Source organism: Camelus dromedarius, chromosome 9, assembly GCF_036321535.1.
Source record: "Camelus dromedarius isolate mCamDro1 chromosome 9, mCamDro1.pat, whole genome shotgun sequence".
In the NCBI taxonomy this organism is placed as follows: domain Eukaryota; kingdom Metazoa; phylum Chordata; class Mammalia; order Artiodactyla; family Camelidae; genus Camelus; species Camelus dromedarius.
In genome coordinates, this window is record NC_087444.1 from 5,660,211 (window position 1) to 5,684,388 (window position 24,178).

The window sequence follows — 24,178 nt, forward strand, 5'->3', positions numbered from 1 at the left end:
AAGAGCCGGAACAGGGATTGTTCCTTTGTGCACAAGCGTGATATTGTGTTAGCCTAAAAGACGTCCAGCAAGCCCTTTGGAGCTTCCTCTTTTCTTTGACATATATCTTGCACCTTTGGTAAATTTGCTTCCTGGAATTTCCCACCCCGCACCCCTACGTGGTCTTCTGCAGGCTGTTGTCTTTAATTTGCTTTAGAGGGCAGGTGTTCAACCGGGAGTTACCTAAGGGTGAACCAGAGAGACTCTAGTCCCCCAGACGCTCTACATTCAAAAAAGAGCTCCTGGCCAGGTAGGCCTGAAAAGCTGTGTGATCTCGCCACACGCAGATGTGCTGAAGGCTGGAGAAGCCTGAAACAAGGGAGTCTGCTGAAGTTTTACCCGCGCTCTCCAAGCTCGGGAAAGCAGGGAACGCTTTACAGTGACTTACAAACAGCCTGCAGAGCTAGACGTCTGTATGGCACACTTCAGGGGATGCCGTGCTAACTCATCTCGCCTGCATTACATTTTCCCTCCTGCTACTTCACTTCTATTCTTCTGGGCCTTTATTCCTTTGTAGAGACGGAGAGACAGTTAATTATCTCAGCTTCCAGGTGAAGGAAGTTAAATGATTTGCTCAAGACCACACTGCTAGGGGATCTTGAACCTCAGCTCATTTCTGCTGCCTCCAAATTCTATCTTCATCCCAAAACATGTACAGCTTGCTTTACTAGCCCTTTGACTTCTGCAAATAAATTCATACTTAAAGTTCACAGGAAAATGGTTAGTTGACAGCTAACAGCTAAGGATTGTTGGCAAGTCACTATGCTGGGGGCCTTGTTTTAAGTCTTTACATAAGCTTCCCATGCTCACATTATTCCAGTGGAGAAGGTACTATTGTCACCTTCGTCTTACTGATAAGACGCCAAGGTTTGGAGAAGTCGGCGGGCCTGGAATGGAGATTCAGGTCTCTCTGACACTGGAGCCCACTCATGGCCGCAAAGCTGTTTGTGTTGGTTTTCTGCAGCTCTTGTAGCGAATTACCACAGACCCAACGACTTAAAACAAGACGGGTTTTTATCTTACCTTTCTAGGGGTCAGAAGTCCAACGCAAGTCTCACCGGGCTAAAATTAAGGTGTCCGCAGGGCCGCGTTCCTTCTGGAAGCTCTAGGGGAGAACCTGCTTCTCTGCCTCCCACAGCTTGGAGAAGCTGGCCACACTCGTTGGCTACAGGCCCCCTTCCGCTTCTGCTTCCAAAGCCTGCAGCCTTCACCACTCACTCCTCAATGGGCTCCACCTGCCGGGCCTCCCCGGCGCCTCCTTTTAAGAACGCTGGTAATTACATTGCGCACACCTGGGTGACTGAGACAACTCCCTGTTTTAAAGGTTGCAAATTAACAGTATTAATCCCACCTGCAACCTTCCCTTCCCTTCCGTCTGTGATTTCACATGTTCACAGGACGTGGATATCTTTGCTGCTCTTTTTTCACAGAAAGGAAGACGCAGTGAGGTTTGCAATGCCGTCCTACACTTAACTCAGGTAGAAAACGTCACCAGGATGTTTTTAAAAGAAGTTCATAAAAATGTATGTAAACAAAAAATAACTTGATTAGCAAGGAAGAGACCAGAAAATATGAATTTTATAAAACAACTGGATTTGCATAGTACTGTGTGCTTTGCAGTGTGTTTTCACACACATCTGATCTTCATAGATCACCTGTGAGGTAGCTAGGTCGGACTTGGCAGTTAATTAGCCCTCCTCCCACCTTATTCTTCTTGCTTGCTTTTTCTTTTTTATCCTGCCTTGTTTCACAAATGTTTTCTTTTTCCCTAAAATAAACCATACCGTGCAGGCATAGTAAAAATTTTAATTTTAACCTAAAAGAAATGCATTAAAAATTTTCCACAGCTTTCTATTACTTTTGAGTTAAGTTTTCAAGGAACTCTGGCTGTGGGAGGATTCTGAGTATCACTTGCAGATGGCAGGTTCTTCAGCTGGTTTAGCTCATAAATTAGAGGAAAATGAGAAGAAGACATTGTTATGAGAAGTCGGAGTGAAGCTGGTAAAAAGTAGGCATTCATTCATTTTTAAAAAAACATATTGAACACTTACCATATGCCAGGCATTGTTCTAGGCTGTAGCCAAACTATAATGAATAAAACAGCCAGGAATCCCTGTCTAGGGAATTTAGACATCGACTTCTAGAAAAGATAGATAATGAACAAACTATCAAGTATTTAGCAGTGATACATGCAGGGAGGTCTGAGAAGAGCAGATCAGGGCAGTGGTTTCTATTTTCTATGGAGTGGCCAAGGAAGAGCCTCCCCCGGTAAGTTACTGCGTGAACAGAAGTAAGAGACAGAGCCATGTGGATACGTGGGTATCAGTGTTTCAGACGAGGGGATAGTAAGCGCAAAGACCCTGAGGTGGAAACATTGAAAGAAGAGCAAAGAAATTATTGTTGATTATTGTATTTTATTTTTCCTGGCATTATTGAGATATAATTGACATATAACATTGTATAAATTTAAGGTGTATAATGTGTTGATTTGATACTTACATATTGCAAAATGATTACCACCGTAACATTAGCTAATGCCTGCATCACATCACATAATTATTGTTTCTTTTTTGGGAGTGAGAACATTTAAAATTTACTCTTAGCAACTTGCAAGTATATAATGCAGTGTTTTTTATTGTTTGTTTTTTTCTTTCTTTCTTCTTCTTCTTCTTTTTTTTTTTTTTTTTTTTTTTTGCTTATTTCTGTTTGGGGCGAGGTACTGGGGATTGAACCCAGGACCTCGTGCATTCTAAGCACGAGCTCTACCACTGAGCTATACCCCACAACAATACAGCCTTATTAACTATAATCACCATGCTGCATATTAGACCCACGGAAATTATTCATCTAACTGAAAGTTTGTAGTTTTCAACCAGCATCTCTCCATTTCCCCAATCTCCCACCCCCTGGTGTCGGCAGCCTTAAGTGAGCAAGCCGCCGGGCCCAGGCCAAAGTTCACAACAGCTTGCACCTGCTAAGGGGTAAATGTACGCATGCGCCAGCCGCGTGACCACCACGCATGCGCCAGTAGCGTGAGTCAGCATCATGAACAATTCGCATGTGCGGGCAGGAACATATAGAAAAAAGGACAAGTGTGCCACGCCGGCGGCGAGCCTTCTTGTTGAACTAGAAGAACGTGCTCAGCGCCGCCGCCCGCCCGCAGGCGCCACCCGCTTGTACGTCAATGAAGTGCTGTTTCGCTCCGTGCCGCGCATTACGTCGGCTCCCCCGCGCCTTCTTCCAGTCCGGGCGGCTCACCTCTTCGGATCCCTCTTCGGCCCCTCTCGGCTGACACCTGGTAACCACAGTTCTAGTCTCTTTCTGTGAATTAGGCTTGTTTAGATTCCACATATGAGTGATATCATACAGTATTTATCTTTCTCTCTTATTTCTCTTAGCATAATGCCCTCAGGGTCATCCGTGTGGTCACAAATAGTAAGATGTCCTTATGTTCCCATGACTGAATAATATTCCATTGTATATATGTGTGTGTGTGCGTGTGCATATATGTGTGTGTGTATGACATCTTAATCAGTGCATCCACTGATGGACCGTAGGTTGTTTCCGTGTCTTGGCTATTGTGAATAATGCTGCAATAAATATGGGAGTGCAGATATGTCTTTGATATCCTGTTTCATTTCCTTTGTATATATACCTAAATGTGCAATTGCTGGGAAGAAATAGTTCTCAGTGAAGTAGGGAGAGAAAACAGGACAGAAATAGGAAATGAGTTCAAAGAGGTGGTGAGGTCAAGACTACAGTCTAATATTTGAGAAATAATGTTTTTATTCTGAGCAAGATGAGGATCCTCTGGGTTTGGGGAACAGAGAAGAGATCTGACTTTAGTTTGAAAGGATCACTCTGGCTGCTGAGGGTGAGGAAGGGAATAAGAGGAAGAGAGACCAGTTAGGAGGCCACGAAAATAAACCTAATGAGGGATGATGGTAGCACTTGACATGGAGAAGGGGCCAGGCTGTGAATATATTTTGAGGGTAAATCTGTAGAGTGCAGGTAAGGGGGAAGTGTGGTGTGAGGGAAAGGGAGGGGTCAAAGATAAAACCAAGGATTTTAACCTGAGCAACTGAAGGAAAGGAGGTGATATTTACCCGGATGCATGAATGCAGAGACAGGGTAGGTCTGGGGAAGAAAATGAGGATTGTGGCTTTGGACATGTTAAGATTGCATTGCCTAGTGGATACTCAAGTAGCAAAGTCAAATAGGCAGTTGGATGTAGAAGTATGGACTTTAGAGCTGGAAATGTAAGTTGAGAGTCATCTTATATCTGTTTCCTGGTGAGCCTCAATATTTAGAGATCGGAGAAAAAAAAGGGAAATTAGCAAAAGAAGCTCAGGAAGGGCCAGTGAGAGAGGGAGAGAATCAAAGGAGAGTAGCAACCTGGGACTCACGTGAAGAAAGTGTTTCCAGACAGAGAGTAAAATTGCAGCTCATAGGGAGAAAACATAAAACTGGAAATTGCCTGTTGGATGTAGCAATGCAGAGAGGTCTTTGATAACTTTGACAAGAGTTTTCGCAGTGACATAGTGAACATGAAACTGATTGGAGTGAGCTCAAGAGTGACGGGGTGAACGAAGGCAGAGACCACAAGTATAGTCACACTTGAAGAAAGGCGTCTGTAAGAGGAGAAGTTAAATGGAACCGCGGTGGAGGGGAAGGATCATGAGCCGAGAAAACTGTTTTTAACTTTTATTTTTCTACTTTTAAAATTTTATGAAAATATATTTGATACATAACCTGGTATAAATTTAAGGTATGCAAAGGAAAGTTTTTTTTTTTTTAAATGGTAGAAATTATAAAATATATCTAGGCTGACAGGAAAAAACAAATAGGAGAAATTCCTGATGCAGGAGTCAGGACGATTGCTGAACGACACTCTCAAGTAGGTGAGAGGACGTGGGGATGCAGCTCTGGGGAGCACTGCCTTCCGTAGAACCGCAGACAGCGACAAGAGGGGAGGAGGATGGGGGCCCAGAGACAGATGGATTTGAAGATGTCGTGGAACATGTTCTCATTGCTCCTGAGAACTTCTAATGTCTCAGGGAACTAAAATGCAAGGTCATCAGGAGAGAGTGAAAAGAGGGGAAGAGATGTGAAGAGTCTGAGGGAAGAGGGGAAGGGATGACTGGGGACAGTAGGAACATGCGTGCACTAGAGAGATGTGGGAGGGTTGCTGCTGGCGAATTTCAGCAGGGTTCTGTGTTTTCCCCTAGCTCCCCCAGGTATAGGAGTTTGAAACTCATCACAGTAATTGGAGCTATAATATTTTTAAAATTTGTAAAGATACTGTCTCTTTCTGGATCATAATCAAGTATTATAAATGAAGCCCTTAATGGGGTCCACTCTCTGGGAACATTTGCACTTTCAATGGTAGGGAAAACCGTTACCCAACACCTGGGAATTTAACAGTGGAATTTCAGGCTTCAGTACTAGAGTTGGTGAGGAAATGTTACAGGAAAATGGGCACAATGGCTGTTCCTCTAATAACAGTATATTGTTATCAATCGATGCGTGAATTTGGACCTTTATAAATAAGCAGTTATAATTTCACATATTTACTTCTGTCAGAGGCTATTCATTAATGTCTGGGTGAGAATGCCACGTAGCTCCAGAACAAGAAAAGACCAGGAACAAGAAAAAGGTTTAAGGGGGCAGCGTGGCTATAAACCTTCTTTGTTGCTGACCTGTGGTTGTCTTTTAAGGCTGTGATTCATTTCCAGGGTTCTTCACCAGAGTGAATAATAAGCACCACAGAGATTTCCAATATTTTCTTTTTTTTAGTCCTTTGGCCCATTATTACGACGCTAAACTTAGACATCTTTGGAAAACGAGAGCACAGTGGTGTCCTCATAGCACAAGATGCTAACTCCAGTCACCCCTTCCATTTAATAAAGACAAGGGAGATGTCTCTCTTAAGTGGCAGGGCTAACCTTATAATCTGTCATGGCTCTGCTAAAGCAAGGAAATTCTGAGCAAACTTCTGACACATTTTTCTAGACTTCTGGAAAAACAGTATATAAAGAAGCAAGAGAGCCTGTCATAAAATGAAGACAGCTTACTGACCTGTCTTTCTCCTTTATTGGAAAGGCTGTTTTATAAGAAGCTCTATTTTATTTTCAAGTATTTCAGAGAAGATTGGGAGAGTTTGATTAAACTAGAAAAAAGTTTCATTGATGCTTGAACACCATTGTTTTATTTCAGAGCTCCTGGTGTGGGCATAGGGGTCCAAAGAGAGGTTGATGGGCCTCATAGTGCTTTCTGGTCCAGGTTACAATGGAAATCTTGAATCCTAAGTGGATAATTCCCAAACAGAAACGCAAAGATAAATAACAGGAAATAGAATGCAATGCAAAGGTTTTATTTACTGATACTTTATGTTTGCAATTGGTTGGTTGTTCATCGCTGAGTCATTATTCATCCGTCTACCCTATTAAACTAACATTTATTAAGTATCTACATGGTACCAGACTTCATACTAGATGTTGAGAATATGGAGATGAGTCAGTGATAGTCCTTGACTCCACGCAGCACATGATGTAATCTTCCAATCTAGCCAACGGTTTTGGGTTGAACTGTGTCTCCCTAAAATTTATGTCGACCCAGAATATGGTTTACCAAACCTCAGAGTGTGAACTTATTTGGAAATGTAATTAAGATGAGATCCCACTGTGGCGTCCTTATAAGAGGAAGGAAGGTTATTACAACGCAGACGCACAAAGAGGAAAGGCCTCCGTGTGAAATCCAAGGCAGAGATTAGAGTTCTGCTGCCCCAAGAAATGCCAAGGGCTGCTAACAGTCACTAGATGCTAGAAAGAGACAAGGATACTACCCTCCAGCCTTCAGACACAGCACAGCCCTGCTCGCCCCTTGATTTCAGAGTTCCAGCTTCCTGAACTGTCAGGCAATTGATTTCTGTTGTTTTAAACCGCCCAGTGTGCAGGACGAAATTCGTTAATGTCGGCCCTTGCAAACTGGTACAGATACGCTCCCATTTTGATAGATCTACGCTATTTTCAAATGAGTCTCTTCTCTCACTTTTTCTTTTGTAAAAGCACTCTGTTTAAATGGGGAAAACTTTCAACCAACTGGTCTAGGACTGGTTGACTTGAGATACTCTGTGTAGACCATTTTCTTTTTCTCCCCCCATTAAGAGTTTTGGTCTCCATGTAGGGTGGGTACTTTCTTTTTAAAGTACATCCATGAAACAGTTTGCTTTCATAGTTACAAGTTATTTTGTGGAAAGGTGGGGGTGGGGAGCTAGTAGTAGAGGACTTTGTAGAAGCTGAAGTTTTTTTTTTTTTAACCAAACCACAGGTGAATGTCTTATAATTCTTCCCTGAATTTCAAATTTTTTGTGAGAAGCAAATATGGAAGGAAAATGATATCTGGGCTTCTTGAAGTTAAATGAAATTTCTACTTGGCCACGTCTTAATAAACAGAAGCCAGCTAAGCCATATATTTTTTATCTGCACAAAATGAATGGCATTTCAATCAATAGATCCAACAGCAAAGAGCAAGCCCACGGTACTACAGCTGCCAATGTCAAATATAGTAAGTACTCAAGAATACATTGGCAGGGACAAGTTTTGTGCAAATGTTGTTTCATGAAAAGCAGATTCTCATGGTAATTGTTGGTGACCATGGAGATCATGTTCTAAATTAACATTGTACGATTATTGATTTGGAAGGAGGAAATGCATTTATCCTAAAAGCTCATTACCTAGCAACCACGGAGGCAGAGTTACCCAATCAGAAACAGCCTCTCTCATAAAACTACAGAGGTCAAATTACATGTACTGTTGTGTGTGTGTGTGTTTTGTATTCAAAAATAGGTCTGCATAGAATAGAATATTCATGGGCATTACTGTTTAAACCTGTTCAAACTAGATTCTTTTACAAAAGAGGAAAGAGCATAAAAAGATCTGTTATGGTGCTTGGGAAATAGAAAAATGATGAATTACTTGCATAGCTTAGATAACTTGTATTTTTTCTTTAGGGAAGAGCTTTCCTTCCTTCCTTCCTTCCTTCCTTCCTTCCTCCCTCCATTCTTGCTCATTCTCTCTCCCTCTCTCTCTCTCATGACTCACTGAGTATACAATCTTAGGATGTACCTATACAGAACTCGAACCAACACAATCTATTTTCATATGACATTTCTTTTAAAATATTTCCTTCTGAAATATTTTCCTAAGATAATGATGCTCAAGATTAATCAGAAAATCCCAACTGGATGTGAAATGAAATGTGACTGGACTCTTCTGCTCTTCTTGGGCGATGGTCCCGTGAGAGATGCTGTGAGGGGTAATTCAAGTTTACTCATTCAATTCATGAAGTTAAATAGTAATTCACAGGGAAATAATGCTCTTCGATGACAATAAATATGTGTGCATCTACTTTAAGATGCTACTAATTTCCTCTCGTATTTCAATACGATGAAAATACCTTCATGCTACTGTATAGGGGTTTTGGAGGTGGTGGTGACACCTACTTCAAAAATCTGTTATAATAGCCTATCCCATGCAAACCTTGCCTATTTTTTTGAATACTTGCTAAAACGTAAGAATAAATAAAACTTTCACATTAAAACGAGGAGGGTAAAATAGTCAAAGATCTTCACCTTCCTTACGTAGCGTCCCTACATCATTCCTAATGTTTGACTAATTCTGATCACATCTTAAAGGAGAAAATGGTTACTCAACGGAAAAATGTAATTCTACTCTCACAATTTGCAGAGGAATAATAATATGAATCGTGTAACTGTATCCTGAACCCTTCAAATTGGTCATAAATCTCTCAAAAATTCGTTTTTTTTAATCTGTGTAGACTTGTTTTCATCATGCTTAGTGTTAAATCTAGTTACCTGTTGAGTGCCTGCATGAAAGATGAAATGCTTGGAGCATTTGGCATGACTGTTATAGCCATTAGTCATTAAGCTGGTAAAGTTAAACTTATAACCAAGTGACTAATGCATGAGTGCTTTATGCCCCAGTCCCTATTTTCTATCAGTGAGGCGCACTCAGTTCAAGAAGCTCTATGAGTTGGATTATAAATAATATATCTACACATAGACATAACTAGAAACACAATGATGTATATAACTGAAGTTAAGATTCTCAGCTGGCATTAGCAATGAGTTCCATGACTCTTCCACTAACAAACATTTATTGAATGCCTACCAAGGGCCAGAGATTGAGGATCTAGCAGTAAACAAAGCAAACAAAGATCCCTGCCTTTGTGGGACACTAATTCCATAATGACTTTAATTACAACAGTACAAACTAAATATTTGATGAGGATTGTGTATAAGATTGAGCAAGGTAACTGGCTTTTTTATTGAAGTAAATTGTATAGAGTGTCATATACAGTCAGGAAGTAAATAGTTTAGCAAATTTTGATAAGAATATACACAACTGTGTAATTATAAAAGCCATCAAAGCCTAGGACATTTCCATCTCTCCAGAAAGCTCCGTCATGCTCTTTCCTAAAAAGCCCATGTGCCACATCGGGAATCAGTGTTCTGATTTTGGCAACCAAAGATTGCTGCTGCTTTTTCTTAGATTTCATGGAAATAGAATTACAGAGCATGCACTATTGTGTCCTGCTGCTTTCACACGGCTTAAGGGGTGTGAGATTCATTCGTGTTGTTGTATCAGCAGTACGTTCCTTTTTATTGCTGAGTATCGTTTCATTGTATGGATGTACCTCAACTTGTCTATTCAGTCAAATACTAATGGACATTTGGGTTGTTTCCAGTTTTAGGTTCTTAGGAACACAATCTATAACTTGAACGATCTGGTATAATCCTTTTCTATACAATATGTTGTATATATGTGATATATGTATACATGCTATATGTATATATATAGCAAAATATTTTTGAGCAAAAGTTTTAAAATTTGATGAAGCCAATTTGAAAATTTTTTTTTCTTTTATGATCAGTGATTTTTGTCTCACCTTTACAAAAACTTTACCTCCTCAAGAGCCACAAAGATACTCTATGTTTTCCTCTATAAGCTTTAAAGTTTTATCTTTTGGTTTTAGGCCTATGACCCATTTCAAGTGAAGTTTTCTGTGAGGTAGAGGTTGAGATTTTTTTTTTCCATGTATGTTTCCAGTAATTATTACATCAATTTTTGAAAAGACTATATTTTTCTGTTGAATTGCCTTGGAGCATTTGTTAAAAATCAGTTGATTGTGTATGTTTCTGGACTATTTCTGAACTCTATTCTGTTTCACTGATCTATTTTTCAGTATTTATGAAATACAATACAATTTATAATAAAATTTGAAATTAGACATTGCGAGTCCAAATTTTTTTCTTCCTTTTTCAAAGCTGTTTTAGACATTCTCAGCTCTTTCCACATAAATGTTAGAATTACTTTTGTGATTTCTAACTTAAACAGCTTGTTGAGGTTTGGTTGAAATGATGTGGAATCAATTTAACATAATTGAGTTGTGTTGATCAATTTAAAGAGAAGTGATATCTTATCAATATTTAGTCTTCCACAGACATAGTATATTTCACCATTTCTTTAGGTCTTCAATTGCTCTCAGAAATGATATATAGTCTTAAATTTTGTTAAACTTATTCCTGAGTATTTTATCTTTTTTTGAAGCCATTTTAAATAGAATCATTTTAAATTTTATTATTTGCTGTTGATATATGAAAATTTAATTGAATTTTCTATATTGACTGTATCCTGAGGGCCTGCTAAATTTACTTATTAGCTCTGTTTTACAAAAATCTTAGAATTTTTTAATGTAAATAGATACTATAATTTCTGAAAATAAAGACAATTTGTAATGAGATTTTCAGTCTTATTAATTAAGTGTTATTGAGGATCAAAATTACTCATAATGTGAGTATAAAAATAAACCACCAAGCCCTCATCATTTTAAGGTTATGTGTTGAGTATGAGATGGTTTTTTTGTATCTATTAGCATATACCAGTGCTTTCCATTAGAAATACAATGTGAAAAAATTTTCTAGTAGCCACACTCTAAAAAGTAAACAGAAATGGATACAATTAATTTAATATTATATTTCACTTAACTCAACATATCTGAAAATTATCATTTCAACATATAATAATTATAAAAATTATGAGATATTTTTTAGTCTTGTCTTTGGTACTCAGTCTTTGAAATCCAGTATGTTTCACACTTACAGCACATCTCAGTTTGGATCAGCCACATTTCCAGTGCCCAACAGCCACATGTGACTGATGGCTTTCATATTGAACAGTACAGATCTACAGGGTAAAAGACAAGTATATAAACAAATAACGTGTAGCTGAATAACTGTCTGTTTTGTCCTTCTACAAATGCACAGATGCTAACAAGACAACTTTGAAAAATTACTTTCTTAAGGCAATATTGCACACTTTTCAGTCCAAGTACTATTTTAGGGAGGTGATAGCAATGGTTAAGAGGCCAAGCTCTGAGCTAGGTTACCTGTTTTCTATCCTGCCTCCATCACTTACTGTGTGACTTGGACAAGGTCCTTATTCTCTTTTCGTCTTGGGTAAGTTACACACAATCCAACAATGTGAGGCACATAGTGAGCATCCAAGGAGTGTTAGCTCTGAGTATTTCACTCTGCGTGTGTGCATTTGGAAACACCTTACATGTAGCCTGGATGAAAAATGGATCGAGTGGCAAGTCACGTCCATTTATGTCCCTTTTGGTTGGTCTCGTGGTTAAACCGAGCCACATATATCAGGTTGATGTATTAAAGTGGAATCATTTGAAAGCGTGACACTTACAAAGAAAAATCATGAGGAAAGTGTCTGTGGAACTAACCAGAGATAGCCACCTACCTGGGCCAGCCAAGAGAGGTTCCATCTAGGGATCTCAAAATCGCTCTGTATTTAGGGCTGAATGGACTTTTCAGACATTTTTTTTTGTAGATGTATTTGCTCTAATTTCGGTTTCTGGTCCCAGGCTGCCAGTAACTTCTGCTGGTTCTGTTGGCATCTGACAGCTCTCTGGCTCAGTAACTTAAATCAAATTACCTTTTTCTCTTTGTTTTAATAACTATTCTCTCCTAGCCTCCTCCCTGGAAGTCAGAGAGAGGACAGAAGGGAAAAAAGAAGTCCCTCGGAGGCAAAGTCTTGGATTTTTGAAAGAATCTATTTTGAACTCACTTTAAAATCCATTCATTTTGATGAATATAATCTAGTACGTGTCTGGAGCCAGCCCAGTAAATTTGTGAAGATTCTCAGCCTCATCTCGGTGCTCTCAGAGAGACAATAATTCTGCAGTGCGGCAGCATAATGAGATTTATTTGCACAACTTTCATGAGTGTATCTATAGCATTTGCTTGTGGGGGAGAAGGGTTATTCAAGTGCTATCATCTGACTTTCCGCTTTCCGTAAATGTTTGCTATTTGAGATATTTTTCTGTGTATGTGTCTCTTAGAGTTTCTTTGCTTTGTGATGTGTTCTCCTCTTGGGAGGCTGGCAGTATAAGTGGCTGAGAAAAAAAAGCTAATAAATCTGAGGTTAATAGGGCTCTAGACAGCAAAGTACACAGAATAAGGAGTCTCACTAGCTGCAGAGTATGGTTGAAGATGGAACTGTCAACAGAAAGTCTGATTATTGCAAAGGGCAGGGCAAAGCTCAGAAAAATTCCAGATCAGTTTTCAGTTCACTGAAGTCATCGCTCGCATCAGCATATACCTCTCCCCCGGGATCTGAAGTTGGAGAGAAAGCCGTCAAGGGAGGAGACAGCCCTGCGGGGTTTCAGCTCCGCCTGGATTTGGAGGTAGTTCAGGCGGATGGAATACCTGAGGGGCAGAATACACAGGCGTGGAGAGCGCTCACACTCAGACGCATCATGCACTTTAAATGTGTGTATACAGAACCGCATGGCGAAACCTCAAGCACTTTGTGATAATTTGCCATTCACATTGCTTTTGAAGCTCAATGATCAGTTCACTCCCCACCTGCAGGGAAATCAGGTGCATTTGAACAGTGGCCGCTGTGGTTACACAGCAGAGCTGGGGTGGCACTGTGGGCAGGGATTCCAGTCACACAGACCCTTAGGCAGGGGCTTGGCTGGGTGTGGGGGCCCTGAGTGCTGACACCTGACTGTCTTGGCGGCCACCATTTCTGTGTCCTCAGAGAGTCCCTCTGGTGGGGTGAGGAGATATGTTGCTGTGGTTGTGGAGGTGACTTGCTGGTGGGGAGGGCGCGGCTTTTCTCTGAGATGTGAGCACCGGATCTGTGGTAGGGCTGGAGAACAGATGCCGTATGGCCTCTAACATGTAAAAAGAAGGGGCTGAGATATCGTGCATTTGAGGAGTGAAATAGGGAAAGGCGGCTTACACGCGCATCTGACAGAGGGATGCAATTGTCAAAGAAACTGGGGTGTCTCCGATTTGCAACACAGGCATTGGTTTCTCTCAAAATCAAGTCAGCCACCTCTTGGAATGTGTGTATTTCTTACATTAAAGAAAGAAAAGGATCTCACATAAAAACTGTATGTCAGGAATGAGGATGAACTGAGGCTTCCATGTAAATTGTAATATTTCCTGAGTAGGTAATTTGTGCCAAATTTATTTCCGGGTCCAACAGAGGGGTCTAAACAAGAAGGGGTCAATCTCATCCAGCAACAACGCACTAACTCCTCCTGAAGTCCAGCCTGTATGAGGCACTGGTCCCTGCGGGTCGGGGAGAGCAGAGGGAGCGATGTTCCAGAGTCCTTGGGGGTGTTTGCCAGTCACGTATTCACTGCTGCAGAGACCTGAGAGAGAGAGAGAGGACGGGAGGGGAGCGGGGAGAGCATTGCTGAGAGAGTAAACCCGCAGCTCCTGAGAGCTCTCTGCCCTCTCAGGGAGCCTGTCAGGGGTTCTCGCCCTTGAATTCATTGAAATACAGCAAAATACAAGTGTTTTCTTGGAATCCATTCCCTCTTCTGGCTTATGCCAGTTTGAACGCATATCTGTAATTTTTTGAGGGAGCCCAGACGTATTTAAAATTAAGCAAAGGAAAATGAAGACGTGTTAAACTGATGTAGAAATAATCCTTTCTCTCCTAATTCTCACCTTTCTGCATTTGTGGGTATGTTATTCCTGATACTCATACTTCTCCATTTGATTGAAGCTGAGTTGATTTACCATGTTGTGTTAGTTTCTGGCCTACAGCATAGTGGTTCAGTTACACATATGCACACATATCCTTTTTCATAATAGGCTTTAAAAGATACTCAGCGTAGTTCCCTGGGCTATACATCAGGACCTTATTGTTTATCTACTTTCTTTAGAGTAGTTTGTATCTGCTAATCCCAGACTCCCAATTTACCCCTCCCCCACTAATACTCATATTTTTTGAGTTACCCAGTGCACCCCTCTCTTTTCTCTACCCTCTCTCCCTTTGTAATTTTATCGAATTTGCCGTAACAATGATTTCAATGTAAACGAGTCCCAATTTTTTTTCATTTTTGCCTTTTATGCATATTATGCTGTGATAAAATTGGACTACCCACTACATGACAGGAATCTGTTTCGCACATGGTTAGTGTATTAGTTATGACTCGGCTAATACAGTGTTTCCTATGTAAACCGTGGCCTTTCCTATTTCAGTCTCTAGGTGGCCAGGACCTCCCCATCTCAGTGTGTTTAATGCTGTATGTTCATCCCTCTCCTCCCCTCCCTTTCAAGCCCACCCACCCTGGGAAGTAACGTCTCTCTCTCTGAACCTCCCACGCCATTCTGAGTACTTCGCACGTGCTGACTTACTCAGCACTAACCATGACCCTGTGATGTATACAGTGCGATAAGCAACACTGTTTTACAGATGAGGAAATTAAGGCGTAATAATCACATGACTTTCTCAATTTCATACTCTTCATAAATATCAGACCCAGGATTCAAATCTAGACAGTCTGGTTCTAAGGTCCATGTTTTTAACCCTTTTTCTGTAGCGCCTAAATATCGTCAGGGCATTCTGTCTGATGTTAAAGGTGTTGATGGCAGCTTCCTTTCCTGCTCTGATCTTCTTGAGGGTAGAGCAGCTGTCTGTCGCTCTTTGATTCCCCCAGTTGCCTAGCAGGGTGCCTTACACATTCAGAAACTCGGTAAATACTGGGTGAAGGATTGATTCTCTTATTTTGTTACTGCATCACTTTCTGTGGTTTGGCTGTCTCTAATTTTAACCAAACAGCATATTAGTTGGTGGTCAATATGTTGATTTATCAAAAGCCTTATTAAGAGCAGAGTAAGCCATCTCCTTCGCATTTTCACGTCCCCTCTCACCTCTTCCTGGCTGAAGAGGAAAGTGGAATAGGTTTGACATGACGAATTTTGTGAGCTGCTTTTAAACAACTTAGTAACCTCCAGGATTTTACAAATTGATCTTTTTCTTAATGAATCACCCCAGAAACTTTCAGTTTTGAGAGTCAGACCAACTGCTCCATAATTCATGAGTTAGCCTTTGTGTCCTTCTTGTAATGCAGGATGAACTGATTAATTTTTTGGACATTTTGGCAAATCTGATCTGGATGACTAAGTCCCTGGCCTATTTTAAATCCTATTTCTTAAGTCCTGTGGTAGGAATTATATTATGTCTCTGACAATAGTAGCCTTTGTAATGAGAACTGAAACAAAACAGGTATTAAGCATGCTCATATTAGCCAACCATTATTCATTTCTCTTCTTACTACGATGAGTGTCTGCCCTTTGTTTGAATTGCATTTGAAATATATTTCCTGGTTGCTAAATGTTACAGCCCTCCTGCTAAGCTGATTTTGTGTATCACAAGTGTACGCATAGTTTGAGGCTTCGGATGATAGAATGTGGATTCATTTATTTTTTGAAGGTTAAAGTTGGGGGATTATTTATTGCAGCAGCCCATCCCATACAAGCATGACCTTTACCTTGCTCATGAAGAAGGGCTGGCCACACAGACAACAGTCTACTTAATCTTACTTTATTCTGCCATGCAAGTGCCTGGGAAAAATTCTGAAGCTAATGATGTAGTCAAAATAAACGAATCTGTAACAGCTGAAGACATTTTCCTCTCGCCAGAAGACTGTAGTTCCAACAGCTTTAAAGGAGGCATTTATTTCTTCATTCATCCATTTTTTTCCAACAAATATTTATTGACATTCTATCAGGTGCCTGGTCAGGTGCCAAGTCAGGAGGAGCAGATGAAGATGAGTGAGAACTGACCCCTGCCCTTGAGGAGTTTAGTCCGGTGGGAGGACACTGCCAAGTTGTGTATCAGCAAAAATATTGGATGTTTACAGAAGGAAGAGTGATTAACTTCCCATGGGACTCAGAGAAGGTGACTTTTGAACCAGGTCTTCATGGCTAAGTGTGTGAATCAGAGAGAAAGGAGAGGAAAAAGAGGTTGGATATGAAAGAGAAATAAAGGAATGGGGATGAAAAGGAGAGTCAGGCTCTGATGGGGAGAGGCGAAGTGTGGTTCGTGTAAGGGTCACGTCATATTCTGAAGGTAAGAGAGAGAGTCCGAAGGCTTTGAGACACGAAAGTGACATGCTTGTACTTTTTTGTAGGAAGATCACTTTGGGGTCAGGTGGGGGACAATTCAGAGAGAGGATAATCAGAAGCTGCCTATAAATACTGAATGACATGGCTCAGGATTTGATTTTCTGAAGCTGTCCATAGAAAAAACTCAACCCTAGTGGAGAGAAGTATTTTATTGTTAATGACCATATATTGATAACTGTTAATGATTTATTTGCCCTATAGCAAAGGAATTAGCTCTGGCAAGACTTTACTGATCTCTGAACTCAAAATCCCCATTATTTCTCCAACCCAGTGCACATAGCTGAAATTCAACCCAGCACTTGGTGTTTAAGCAAGTTCAAGTTCATTTGTGAGCCGTTTGTACAGCAGGATTTGGACAAAACTGTTATACACACTTGGCAGGAAAATGGCCTTAACAGTAATTGTGGAACCCAAACTTTCTCTCCTGATTAGAGCAGAATCAAATTTCATTAAATAGGTTATGAGACTGATTATGGGGCTGGGGATTCTGTGGAGCTGATGGCAATGGTGTCTGCAGGCCTAACACAGAGCCCCACGTCCAGTCAACGGCCAAGATATTAATCAATGGTGATGGTGATGACTGTGATGCTGTCCTGCAAACGAGCCTTGAGACAATTAGCTGTCTTAGCCACATCCATGGAAATGAATATTTTCTTGAATCATGAAGAACTGTACTTTTTTACCCAAGGGGTCTCAGATTCCATATTCATAAAAGAAGAATCTTGCCATTCAGGGTATATTTGAATAGCCTGATGGATTCATAAAAGAATTAGGGTATGTTATGATATCATGGGATGAGGAAAAGTAAGAAAATACTCACAAAAAATAAGAAGAGAGTCCTTCTTTAACATCTTATGTACCAATAAGTCTTCTAAAGTGTTTTAAAAAAAAACATAATGAACATATGTTGCAGAAATCCACGTGTCCACAGTGAATTAAAACTCTAGAAAAATATCATGATATTTAGCTTAATCAGACTCAGCCCAGGAAGAAGGGGAAGGAATTCTGCAGGTAGAACCGTGATCATTTGACATCTGGGTAGTGGCAGGTAGTAATGACAAGGCCAGAGCTGCTCCACATGTGATAAAGTCGAAGTCCATCTACTGAGTCGTGTCCAAAGACCTAAGTTCAAGACCTGCCTCCGCCACGTGGTGGCTCTGAGGCTGCGGGAAGTTGACTTAAGCGGTATGTGCCTTAGTTTTCCTATGTGTAAAATGAGCAAATTCAGTCATATCCCCTCTGAGATGCCTCCTAGTTCTAATATTCTTTAATTCTATGAATTCGTGTCCCTGTCTGAAGGCCCGTGTTTCAGGGGTTTGATGAATCCAGCAAAGTGGTTGGTTTACCAGACTCTGCCGATGGGCTGCTGGGGCCGTGGGCTAAGCAGCGATGTCGATGAGACAGTGAAAGGAAGGACTTTGTCTACATTCTTTCACGCTTGGAGCTAATCTCTATCTACCTCGGCTTCCACAAACCAATTATTAAGGTGGGGTTGCTGAAGGAAGACTCCATCTGCTCACCGGAGTGGGTCCACCGAAGATACAGGAGAAGGATGCAAGGCTGAGGTGTTCTGGCCTCTCCTGGGGTGCCCAGGCAGTGCCACCCGACAATGGTTACATCGACTAGCTTGGTGACTCAGGCAAGCTGCTTGATTTCTCCATCTGTTGGAGCCACGTTTTCCTCCCTTGAAAGCTGGGCTAAGGACACCACCAATCTCATGCAGCAGGATTCAGAGGCATAGTCTAAAAGATAGAATCGAGTGGTACCAGAGCCCGGCACTGTGAGCCTCAGACACTTGGTCTCACTTGTCTCTCAAAGGCAGTAGAGGGGTTGTTGAGTAGAAAGACTGAGGTAGTAGAGAGGGAGGAGAGAGGGACACCAGAAACAACATTTTTATAGCTTTGTAGCTTTGCCTAGGGCTGGCCTTTGTCCCACCATTTGCCTCAGTTTTCTCATATTTCAAAGGCACCCTGCTATTGTAGGTGTGACCTTTGAGTTTCCAGAGGAACACAATGAAACAAGGGAAGGTTAGTGCAAGTAGATTAGCGGCTAAACAGAAATGTGGCTTTTGCATTTTATCTTCACATCAGTGTGTTCTACTTTAAATTTCTCTATTCCCCACCCCCCATTTCAGCTTGGTGGAAATCGGTTGCTTTCCTTATGTTCAGTTAGTGAATTTCTTTTGTAGGAAAAAGAGCTTTTTAAAAAAATCTACTGTAATGACCAGAGCACACGTGAATTCTTTCTATAAATTCACTTGAATTTTTACCCTGGATGTTGTAGATGAGATGTAAGAAGAAATTTAACATCCCTGAGAGAAGCCATAGGCTCCTCTTTCTATTAATTTTAGATCCACGCCTAAAATCAATTTGTCTTTTGCTTCCATAGAGGGCAGTCTAAGATAAATCGCATTTAAAGTAAAGCAGGGGTGAGTTGGAAGTCATAGGCTAGACCTGGCTCAGACAAAGATTTTTGAGACGCTGTGGTGTATTATCTAGAATGACGGTGAGAGTGTCTTCTGTTGAGAATTTTCTAAGTAGGCTGGCTTCCTCCCCATCTGTATTACATTCAGGGCAGTGATAGCTGAAGAGTTTGAGAGTGTGTGTGTGTGTATGTGCGTGTGTGCGTGTGTGTGTGTGTGTGTGTGTTGGTGGCAGGGGGTGGGGACGTCGGTGGTGAGGGTGTGTTTCCAAAGCTCTTTCCAGCCCAATCCTTCAGAGCCTAATACCAAGGGAAAGAAAATTTCACAAAGAGACTTTATCATTAGAGCCAACTTAATGACAAAGAGCAATTAAACATTTCTATGGCGGGTAGGATTCTGTGTCTGTTAGCTATTATTAAACTTATTGAGTTTTTGAAGGGATTTATCTCTTGTTGCCTCTCTTTGCCTTTGGCTCAATAGGGCAATGAAATCCGAATTGCATGCCTGTGACAACATGGGGCGTTGCCACAGGATGAAAGATGTTACCAATTTAGCCTGCGACCACTTCAAAATGGAGAGGAGGAGCAGATGGGCTGGCGCTGGAAAATTCCCCTACTTGCTAAATCAAAATAACTCATGAAATACCAACGATGGAAGGTGATTTTTAAAAATTAACCAAATACAAATCAATTTTTTGTTTCTTTGCTATGTTTTCTAAACAACAAATTTATGTTTGACCTGGAATCAATTAAAGACCATTTGTGGAGGGCCCACTCTGTCTCTTATGAACTATGGAATCTGTGGAATACAAAATTAATGAATTTTAAAGACATGGCCTGCTTCTAAGGAAAGTACATATGATTACCAAGATGAGCTGCACGCACGTGTGTATGTCTGTCTATATCTATTTGTCTATTTATCTCTGTCTCCCTATGAATCTATCTGTCTGTCTATCATCTATGTAGCATCTACCTGTAGAATTACTTCAGCAGAAGATCTTGAATTAGCATTATATGGATATCACATCATAGATAAGACTAAATGTTAAATTGTGAGGAACTGGCATGCAAAAAACTGTCAATTATGTAATATACAGTACAGATATTGTATAGGAAAATATTTGAGGAAGAATCATATGAATAGAGGCATCAGAGATAATTCAATCTGAACATTCAGGTGCATAGATGGGAGGAGCGAGACAATTAGGTATGACAAGTAGCTAGAGCCACGATAAGGGCTAGAGTCAGGGAGGCAGTGAAGGAACGTGCTTAATGCAGGCTAATTTTTTTTTTTAATTACAGAAGATAAAACAAGGTAAGTGAATAGGCTAAGAGAGCTAGACAGAGTTGGACTTAACATGGTACCCAGAATAGGGTTCTAAATTGGAGACGGCATACGGTTTACTGGTTGGATGAATTTAGATTTGGAGATAAGCTCCATCTCCACCACTGTTTTGTAAGGTTGGAGACTTGCTTAATGGAATTATTTGGAATGATGGGGGATGAACAATTGTGCAAAAATGCCACAGTAGAGACAAGCTCTTTAAAGGTGGGGAGGGATATAATTTGGCATAGAAGTTGCTGCAAACTAGGTGACATCACTTATTTAAAAAAACATTTGTTAGCACCAACACCGTGCTAGATGTACCCAGTAGTCAAGCCCCCTGTCCTCCTGGAGTTTATAGTTGTGTTAAAAAGCAAAATTTAACTGAGTAAATTTTAAGGATCCTACTGGCTTTATTCAACAATTTATGAATAGGGCAACATCTAGCAGACAGAAAGGAGCTCTATGGAGCTGCACAAAATGGAAGGCTTTTTAGGCAGGAAGAGAGGAGGGACAAGGAAAGAGCGGATTGTTTAAGGCAAGGTCACCTTCCTTCGGGGGAAGGAAGGGCTCTGCTGAGCAGATGCCTCCTTAGTGCGGAGGAGATAATTCCGGATGGACTGGTTAAAGTTTACATTCCTGGGAGAGGCTGAAACTGCACTTAGGTTAGGTACTAAGTCTTGGCTTACAGACATAGAGCTTAGCACACGGGGCTCCATTTTGGACCTGCTGCCTCTTTCTGCCCAATGGGAGTGATGCCCACATTTAATGCATCCTGCCACGTCGGTGCCCAGAAGAAAGTTGCTTCTTTCTCTACAGCTTGTCTCATCTTCCTCTTGACTCTTATCCTGCTGGGTAACAGGAAAATATAAAGTTGCCAGTCAATAATAGTCTGCCTCATCTTTCTCAGTCTCAGTCATTTCACCGTCTCCGTGAGTTAAATCTTCAGTAAATCCAGAATTTTCAATTCCCGGTTAGGGCTAGTTTAGATTGTCTCTTTCACATGACTCAGTCTTTTAGGCAAATCTTTAGCCTTTCAGACTTTTTGTTCTTTTTTCTGCTCTTTTCCACAGTGGCACCTGGCTGGCGAGGGCTTGTTTCGGTGGCCTTGAGATCATGGGAAAGAAGAGGGGGGAATTCATATGGTGGCTTTTAGATGCTGGTGGTCTTGGTTGAAAAGGTGCAACCTTATCTGACTATTTAAAATGGTTTGGGAGCTGCCTCTGCACTGAGGTTAGTCCCCCAGCCCTCTGCACTCTGGTTTACATAATAGCCCAGCCCACGGTTACATCCAGCACCACATCCTTGTGCTCATCCTGATTCAGCCCCCACACCTATCCCCGTTTGGTTCCTCAGAGGAGCTTCCTTCCTCCTTTCTGACTTTGTGCTCCTGAAACACTCTTCCCTACTCGCAGCTAAGCCCAACCCTTCCTTCCGGTTCTAGCTGACACGCTGCTTTCTTAGACAGGAATCCCTGACCTCCACCCGCCCAAGCTCCATAGGTCTTCTGTTTGCTTTCATTACACTTCCTCCCTCTTCACCACTGCTTATCCACCGTTGCGATTAACGCCTGTCTCCACTAGGCCATGTAGCAGGGGTAACACTCTGAGGATATTAAACTAATGCATTTTCATGGTGGTTTCATCATTACAAGTCATTCTATGGCCACCATAGGTAGACTGAAATCACAGATTTATTAATTTTTTATTAGTATAGTGAGAAATAGCCTTTCTCCCATCATGGGTATATGATGAGGCTTGGTACATCGGAGAGAAATGGGGATCCAAATAGGGAAGTTCATGCACAGGGAATGGGAAGTCCAACTTTCCTGTTCCAGTAAATTCCAGAAAGGTGCTCTACCTAAGAGTAAAAGGGCTGTCTGGAGTATAAACAGTAGTTGTGACGTGATCATTTCTTTTTTTGTTTTTAACTCATCAGTCCAATGAACCAAAGTGAAAAAGATCTCCACGTGGCCCTGAGGTAGCATCTTCTGCTCTGCTGACTCGCACATCCAGGCATAAATGATCAGGCATAGTATGTGTTTGGAATGGAGCCCCACCATCTGACCTGCAGATCAAAAAAGTGATAATAAGTGGCAATCAATCCGTCAGCCAACAAATGGTTTTATTTTCACTCAGTGAGGGTTTCACGCTTAAAGGGGAGATGGATAATTAAGACTTCATGTTTCAAAATATTAAATATTGATTTGTAGACATTTAGCAGCCGGCATAAAGCTCTCCTGAGGGATGACAACAACTGTCTAAAAGATTATAAAAGATTTTATTTCTCTTGGTAGAATTTAGCATTTATTTCTTATTTAAAAGATGTGAAATGAGAGTTAGTAAAATATTATATCAGGGAGCTAGCTCGGCGAGTAGCCGGCGTGTCTGCGTCGCGCGGGTACCCGGAGTTGCAATGAAACCGTTTTGCCAGCTTCATGTCGGCTTTTGGTTTATTGAAGTGTCAGAAGGTTTATAAGCCCTTCAGCTGAAGTTTTGATTGTTTTATCCAACTACTGTCACTTCTTATCAGTATTAAAGGCAGAAATCAAAGAAAAGGCCCAGGGGAGGAGGACTTCCAAATGCTGCTGTTTGCTGTCACCGTTGTGACGCTGGCACTCTCCTGACAGGCCCTTTTACTTGACACCACAGAGTAATTAGGGGGATTTTTATAATAGGCTTTACCAGTTAGTTAATACATTTTCTGATGAAACGCTCCTGTGTCCCAGCCGTGGAGAAACTGACTAAATGAGCAGGAGCTGGAGATGGGTCCTGCGGTCAGGGGTAAAAAGGAGACACCACGGCGAGGGCAGGTGTCACCAGAGCTTTGATTTCTTCCAGGACCTTGAGTCAGCAATCCTTGTCGGCAGGCAACTGGGACAACATTAGAGCCGGACATAATATTCAGACCCCACAGAGTAATTTTGCAATCAGTAGAACCCTTGTGATGTGTGGATCTCTAGCACCTTGATGAAATTCAGTGTCTTTTCAAAGATTTTTCTCTACTAATAAGTTCTTTTGAGGGAGAGGCTGTGCCGGATAAAGAAAAAGACAGCACATTGAATGGATGTGGGGAGACCTACGAAACAGTCTTGAGGTGCTGGAAGTGCCCGACATAGAAGATGGATAAAAATGGCAAAATTCCCCGGTGTTGCCATAGCATTCTCACAGATACAATCTGAGTTTCATCTTTATTTCTACCACTTGATGTGCTTCGATACAAACAAGGATGCTCTCCAAAAGCATATGCCGTTGGGTTGGTTGAACCAAGTTCTTAGCTGATAAAAGTAAAGCCTGCAGTTCCAAGGCAGAATTCCTTTGTCAAAGTGAGGGGTGGTGGCCTTGGGTCTGCTTTTCCAGTGGGGTAGGAGCAGACTTGACACGCCTCAGAGTTCTCCAGGAGGAGTGCCTGGGAGGGACTTGGCTGCGCGGTCTCCACTGCCCTTCTCCTGTATTGCTCTGCGAGTGGCTTCCCATCTCTGAGTCAGTTTCTCGAATGTCCTTCTCTGACAGCACTCACTCTGGAGTGGTTTCTTTTATTTCTCATTTTAATCCTGGTGAAAAGTGACTCAGCTGGATATTTTAAAAAGTCAGAATTTGGACTGAAGTTCTTACAAACTTTCTTTCCGCTGAAGATAATTTCACGTTTGGGCAGGGTGCTTCTGGCAGCTCCCGCTGCGTTCCGGGGTGGAGGTAGACAGTGTGTCCTGTAGCGTAAACTGTGAGAAGAAATGAACAAGAGCCCCAGGTTCCCAGATTGTAGGCATGATTCTCCGCTGGGTGACCCTCGGATCTCTACGCCCTGTGGTCTGCTTTCTACTGATTTAAAAAAAAAATAATAAAATCAATTGCACCATGGGGCTTTAG

The 24,178-nt window shown here is 41.4% G+C and overlaps 1 non-coding gene across 1 annotated transcript; it reads right to left on the bottom strand.

Annotated features, from left to right (window-relative positions):
* Positions 1–2,745: 2,745 nt before the first annotated feature.
* Positions 2,746–2,822, bottom strand: TRNAS-AGA (transfer RNA serine (anticodon AGA)). The gene has a single exon. It is a non-coding gene; the product is annotated as a tRNA-Ser (tRNA).
* Between the last annotated feature and the right edge of the window lie 21,356 nt (positions 2,823–24,178).